Consider the following 7,428-nt stretch of genomic DNA (forward strand, 5'->3'; position numbering starts at 1 on the left):
GCAACATCCATAATCATAATAAGTATGGTAATCACACATACTTTCACATCAGCTAGCAACACACGGCTAAACTGATGGGATACATTAGTCAAAGATCCATGTCACACTAACTACTGACTGCAGCATTTGGACATTGACAGACAGTACATTCCACTTGGCCAGGATCAGCAAAACAGATCACTCTATTATAAGCGACAGGTCGCAACAAAAGCGATCCCAGATGGAAAAGGCCATCCATCCGCTAAATCAGCATTTTCTGCACATCGGCAACTGATACGCTACGATCCTGCAGAAATAGAATTCCAAACAAAAATCAAAACATATATACCACAGGGAGCAGTAAATTAGCAAAAAAAAGTACCGAACAAACGAACCAAAAGGGCGCGTTGCCTAAAGGCACTTGGTCTCCAACTTAGTCTTTTTACTTGCAAAGGGCACCTCCTCATTTCCCATCAGGTTTTCAGATACCTTGCTTCAAGTATAAATAAAAATTACATAAAAATAAAATCATGATGTATATACTGGTCCCAGAAAGAATGGGCAACAGTGGCAAATGAGAAAAACAATAAAAATAAAAATAATGGCAAAGCACTATGGATGAAAACCATTAAGTTGACAGGCGCACCTTTGACTGTGTCCCTGTGGGCACATGTTCATTGATTTGCTGGGAAGATCAATTGAGCAGAGCAAGGATTGTGGTTCACATCAATTTAGCAGAGCAAGGTTTGTGGTTCACATCAATTGAGCAGAGGAAGGATTAAACAAATCTATGAAAAAGATAGGTCGCCTAAAAATACTCGCTTAGAGCTTAGTTTTTTTGTTTGCAGAAGGCACCTCATCATCTACTGGCAGTTGTTTACTTGATTTGCTTCAAGGATAAACAATTATTTCAATCTACCCTAGACTACAGAGATAACTACATTATTTTAGCCTCAAACATGAAGGCTATTGAAACCTGCATCTTAATAACACAACATTGGCGGTCCACTAAGACTGCTTAGCCAGATGAATCATGAGCTTACCAAGGAATCCATATAGTTGTACCAATTTATTTTATTGTGTCCCAGTTACATAATTTCTTTTGACACCGTCCCAGTTAAAGATGGTTCTCATGGGTGAGCAAGTGGCACAACATTTTCTTTGCAGAAGAAGTAAGCACTACTTTTAGACATCAGTTTTACCAAGCAATTATATTTCAATCCAACCTAGCCACCAAACTCTGCTATTCTAGCATAAAAAGGCAAACATACTATGATAGGCTCCTGGAATCTACATCTCGTCTACCAAAACATACACATGACCACCATTAGCCAACTGGAGAGAGGGAGAGACCTGATATCTTGTGAGAGCACCTCAAACCAAACTATGTTGTTTTAGCCTAAAAGGGCAAACAAAATATGAGAGTTGTTGTTCTCAAATATTACCACACGCATGGGCTGCTGTATAAATGAAGATGCATATTGGCATGTCTATCTCAAACTATCAATACCTAGACACTAATGTCTGGCTTGTCCGCAATACACTATACCTGATGCAATAGTTTATCTCTGAAATGTCCATGTGTTGTTGGCCCAAAGGTCGTCACTGCAGACCAAGCACACCTGAAGAGAGGTCATTCAATCTTCAGAGGGATAAAACGAACCAAAATCAAGCAAATCGTAGCTATTATATGCACTGCTTATGATGGCACATAATGCGTTGTGCATTCTATGCACTTCAATGGGAACCCAAATTGTTTTTGCTCCATTTACTTGATTTAAGGCCTGGCTGCATGCACACGTACCTATCTGCGTGACGGCTCCGATGAACTGCACGCTAGAGTGGAGGCCACGCTCGAGTTGTCCGACTGCCAGTGTCAGGGCCGTGCTTGCCTTTAGAGCTCAACATACACCTTTCAATATAGCTCATCTTGCTTGGTGTTGTCCTCTCTATAAGCACATTATAGTACTATTTCCTGTAAATACGAGAAGTAATAACATCAGGTTTCATCACATCACAGTCCAAAGGAAAACAATAGTGCAAGTATGCATACAACAGATGTAGCTGCTCTCGCCTTTGGTTGACAGCGTCCTAAATATGTACAGTTCAACAGTGAATCAACCATGAATAGAAAAGAACATTCAGTTACACATTCATCTATTCACATGACAAACAGTATAGTAAAATATGGTGACCATTTAAGAAACACGACACTCAGTTTTTACTTTTTAGTCAAATTATACTTGGAAGAAGCTGGGATCAACTCTTCCTAAAAGGGAAATATCACATTCTTAAAACAATAAATATAAATTAAAAGATAACACTTTTCTGAAATGAAAAGTAGAACCAAGATCTAAAATATGTATAGTTCAACAGTGACTAATTAAATCTAAAACTCAGAACCATGCATCGTTATAACCTCAAAATGCATACCTAATTTGTGGTAATCTAATTGCTGATTAAGACATAGAAGCTTAAATAGATCATATCAGAGAGAGAGAGAGAGAGAGAGAGAGAGAGAGATGGTACCTTGCCTCTTACTGCACATTAACGCCTAGCTGAATTCATGTTAATTACGCAGCAAGAGAGAGAGAGCAAGGCATCCTCTTGCAGACCAACCCGGCGGGCAGCAACTTCCGATCGTAATTTCAGATATCTTGTCAACAATATTATTACGTAACAGAAACGCACACAACAATCATGTTAATAGAGCACCAACAGAATCTCCTATATCATTTGAAGATTAAAAGGAATGAGCATAAAGTACATATGAAACCAGTTGTATTCTTCGTCTTCTTCCTGGACCATGTTTTATATCAGCAAATTGCTTGATTGCTCAAGAAAGTACTTATATTAGCAGTGGTCAATCATCGTTGCCCCAAATCAGAATTCTATTAAAAAACATAGAAGACAAAATGCCTTCCTGAACCATGTTTTATCAATAGACAAACTTCTGGTGGTAACCAAATGGTAGCAAATTTTCATAATTCAAATAGTTGCTATGCCTAAATGAACAAAGTTCAACACTATTACAAGCTTGTCGGGAAGAGTGCAAGGCAAATCGATGCAAAACTATATGTACAAAGAAGGTGGCAACAAAACAAATTAACCCCAAATGCTTACTTAGCAAGGAAATAAGTTACAAAGCTAACAAAACATGCATCCTTCAAAGTTCACTTACATTTAGTCTGGTGCATGATCCACAAAATGCAGTGGTGACAGATAGAATTGGGGAAAGCTTCAGAACAAACCAAAGAAAACAAAAGGAAATGTCCGCTCAATGGCTCAGATTTATGGAAGATGGCTATAAACACTGGAGCATAAATAAGCAACACCTTTAGATATACAAGTAAAAAAGGGTCTATGGTTCATTGCATAGTGGGCTCAGATTCGCCTTTTCTCGATCATATAACCTACCCCCATCATCTCTTATCACCAGATCAATCTGTTTATACAATGGAGCTGCCCTGGTTATCACTCAGCAAGAATGACCATCCAAGGACAGATCAATAGGTATCACAGGATCAAAAAGGATTCCAGAGACAACAGGGAGGATCCAACTTGATACCCATAGGTGCCTTGATTGCTCAAAGGCACACTCATTCCAGCCACAGTTAATCATCATCACCCTAGCACGAACGCCACCGCCACAGACAAAGCGAAATGGCGAGAATGCCCCTGGCGGGGCAGGCTATTTACAAGCGATGGCACGAAACGGGAGTAACTATTCATTCCAGCAGTAACTTTTTTTTATCCGACGGACGAGGTCGTTACAGGGGTCGATCCGACGGCCCAGATCCGATCAAGCCACCCGATCCGACGGCCAGGAATCCCAAATCGCTGTGGTGCGGCCTGAGGAGCTTCTATTCTTATTTCTAGATGGATGTATGGATCAATATAGCCATGGCCATGTCCCATACAGTAGCCGAAGCAGAGGAGCAGGAGGAAGATGGAGCTCACCAAGGGAGGTTGTAGCCGAGGCAGTACTCAGTGCACGCCGGGGTTGCGCGTGAACGCCGTCCAACCGGCAAGGAACCGCGTCGGAGTTGCGCCTTGCACCGTCCCGCCGACGAGCACAAACACACCAAAAAACCTGTATAAGAAAGGCATGATTATTTATCAGAAACAATTATTTAGTAATTACTATTTAGCAGAATGATTAATAGGTAAGACATACAGGTGCAAAGATCTCGTGCTCTCATGGTTGAGCCTCTCTTTTTTGAGAAAAGACACCCCCGAGTCAATTAGATCACCTAGCGGTAGCCCAAGAGCGAGCTTGTCCTTCAATGGGCAAGAGTGGAGTATTACCTAACCGACATTGCTTACCCCATATTCATTTATGAAGTATATTTAATCTATATGCTCTGTACACATTTATTCGATGCGGTTACTCTGTACTAAACATATCTGATCCAACGGCCGAAACAGCCGTAGATTAGGAGCTGGCCTATTGGAAAATGCAGCTGATTCATAAGTAGATCTTTAAGCACTCGTAGGATGGTATATTAGCAATAGTTCTAAGCATTTTTTAGATATCAAGCTTGATGAAATTAAGGATTTTAGGTTACTTTTCAATTATAATGCCCAGGAAAGGTTTAAAGATTTTTTGTTTTAGCTATCCTATGACAATCTGCACTAAAATCCTATTACATCCACGAGCACATTAAAGAAAGAGAGTTACCTAGCCCACGACCGGAGGCGCAGGAGCATCCAAAGGTCCGCTCCATCAGAGAGGAGTGGTAGGTAGGGAAAGCCGATGCTAACGAGGAGCCCACCCAGCCTGCCTGCATGAGGAAGAAACCAAGCGCATGCATGAGAGGGAAGGTAAGTGAGAGTGGGAAGAGCAAACTGAAGCAGCCTGAGCTCTGAGAGAGCTCGGTGGATGCTTCATCTCTTAGTTCTGGATGGATGGATGGATCAATATAGCCATGGCCATGTCCCATACAGTAGCCGAAGCAGAGGAGCAGGAGGAAGATGGAGCTCACCGAGGGAGGTTGTAGCCGAGGCAGTACTCAGTGCACGCCGGGGTTGCGCGTGAACGCCGTCCAACCGGCAAGGAACCGCGTCGGAGTTGCGCCTTGCACCGTCCCGCCGACGAGCACAAACGCACCAAAAAACCTGTATAAGAAAGGCATCGTTATTTATCAGAAACAATTATTTAGTAATTACTATTTAGCAGAATGACTAATAGGTAAGACATACAGGTGCAAAGATCTCATGCTCTCATGGTAAATCCTATAATTAACCAGGGTCATCATTCTTAATCACAATCCACAACTACAAAACCAAGAAAAGCCTTAGTGATCATGAAGGGTATGAATGATTAGCAAAAAGTGGAACGGGCTGATGAGAGATACACAGAGTGAGAGGCATGAGATCCTCACAGTAGCACCACCATGTTTAGAGAGTTGCAGCTCAGCTTGCTGCTCAGCCGACGGACACGACACCGAGCTCTCACCGCATCAACGACTCGGTTGAAATTCTATTATTAAGACCAGTTCTATAAGCCATTAACCGACAGTTTTATTTATTATTCTATCATAATGGCTAACTATCCAAGAGCTATCACTCCCCCTAATTTTCTGTCTCGGAGAAGATGCACATTGGTCCATCAAAATAAAACACTAAAGCCTGGAACACATTAGTTACATTGGATATGGATGCTACTGCATACTTCTAATCTGAAACCACGAACATTTGACAAGCAAATAAATTGTAATATAACAGATGTATGAGCAGGTATAACTTGGAATATCCAGGACAACTATTTCTTAGAATATCAAATGATATTCATGATTCAGTAATATAAGTAAGGTCTCCCAATAAACATACTAAATCTGAATTTTGATGTCAATACAAATGTGACCATCGTACACTAAACAGAAAGGACTATCAGAACCTCCTTGATTCTCCTAATAGCAATGATGGCCTGCTTTTGAATAGTCCCAGGATTAATTAACCATGGAAAACAAAAGCAAGTTCTCCTAACAGAACCTCCTTGATTCTCCTAAACTCAAAACCAATCGTTGAAACTAATAGGAGGCTAAACTGCCTAAACACACATGCGCGCATACATCAGACATCTCTATAGTACCAATTCAGGTAGATCAAGAAAATGAAAAGCCGAATAGCATGGCATATATAGAATTGTAGATTATAATATTCAGCATAGGGCACACACTACAGTATCTCTGAATCCATATCTCAAGACTGTAGTTATTACTGAATGGCATATATATGAACAAAATGCTAAAACGGACATATATAATCCTTACTGGTATGGATATCAAGGAGGTCGGCCACCTGCCCTCTTTCATCAGTCACATGAGGTAGTTCAGACACACGTCTCGACACCCCATCAACAATAATCCTACAATGATGCACTCTCATCCATCCTATCTTCTACAGCAGCTGTAGGAGCACATCAATTGCTCTACTCCAAATTGAATTGAAGCACATGTGGAGCTGCAGGCTCAATCCCCTCTCCTCTCCTCTGCTGCTACAAAAGAAGAGAGGGATTAGAAAGAGATAGAGAGGAAGAGGAGGAAGAGGAGGAAGGAGGGGGAGGGGATGAACCGACCAGAGGCAGAGAGGAGGCGCAACCCCATGGCCGCCGGTGTTGGAGCCAACACCCGAAACCCTAACCACAAGGCGGGGTCACGGGTGAGCGGTGGTGGCCGTGAGTGGCGAATCCGGCAGGAGGAGAGGACGCAACGGAGCGAGACGAGCTCGGTGTTGTGCTGCGCGGGGCCGCGGTCATCGGCGAAGGCCACGGCGAGCGGGACGGGCGGGGCGGCCCGTTGCTCCCCCGTCGAGCTCGCGCTCGTCCATGGCCGTCGCGGCAGGCAGGGCGGGACGGCGGGGCCGCGGTCATCGGCCACGGCCACGGCGAGCGGGACGGGCGGGGCGGGGCGGGGCGGGGCGGGGCAGGCGAGACGGCGGGGCAGTGGGACGGGTGAGACGGGCAGGGCGGGGCGAGCGGCTAGGAAGGGGAGAGAAGGACCCCATCGAGGAGGTGGCTAGGGTTCTACGGGAGCTGGTGAGCTTTTATACCCAATGGTGAAATGACGAAAATGCCCTGGCACGGTCGAGGTGAAACTGTTCATTGCAACAGTAACTATTTTTTATCCGACGGACGCGGTCATTCCAGGGCTCGGTCCGATGGCCCAGATCCGATCAAGCACGCAGATCCAACGGCCAGGAATCGAAACGGCCGAGGAGCCGGGAGGATGACTCTCATTCTTATTTCTCGATTCCTATGTAAGAAAGATAACCAACGGGTCAACAACTAATTCGTCGAACCCCACACACGACGTGCACTTTATAATCATACACGCATCATGCACGTCCTGCGGTGGAACAACATGTATCACAACATAAACTCTATGGTTCAAAGCATATATTTAAAGGTTCTATTGAGCAAAATATAACAGTTATTATAGGCAGGGG

At 43.6% G+C, this 7,428-nt stretch overlaps 1 long non-coding RNA gene across 5 annotated transcripts; it reads right to left on the reverse strand.

Moving 5' to 3' along the window:
• Positions 1-6,944, reverse strand: LOC123137100 (uncharacterized). 5 transcript variants are annotated; one of them, XR_006467739.1, is made up of 10 exons: positions 6,560-6,944; positions 6,255-6,475; positions 5,364-5,461; positions 5,182-5,256; positions 4,965-5,097; positions 4,661-4,763; positions 2,509-4,072; positions 1,784-1,954; positions 375-1,601; positions 1-286 (listed from the first exon to the last, which is right to left on the reverse strand). It is a non-coding gene; the product is annotated as an uncharacterized lncRNA (long non-coding RNA). The 5 variants fall into 5 exon arrangements; XR_006467741.1 differs by lacking the exons at positions 5,182-5,256; positions 5,364-5,461 and adding an exon at positions 4,157-4,260 and having other exon boundaries at positions 2,509-2,635; positions 3,940-4,072; positions 6,560-6,942; XR_006467738.1 differs by lacking the exons at positions 5,182-5,256; positions 5,364-5,461 and adding an exon at positions 4,157-4,260 and having other exon boundaries at positions 6,560-6,943.
• Positions 6,945-7,428: the final 484 nt, after the last annotated feature.

This window comes from Triticum aestivum, chromosome 6B (assembly GCF_018294505.1).
Source record: "Triticum aestivum cultivar Chinese Spring chromosome 6B, IWGSC CS RefSeq v2.1, whole genome shotgun sequence".
Classification (NCBI taxonomy): domain Eukaryota; kingdom Viridiplantae; phylum Streptophyta; class Magnoliopsida; order Poales; family Poaceae; genus Triticum; species Triticum aestivum.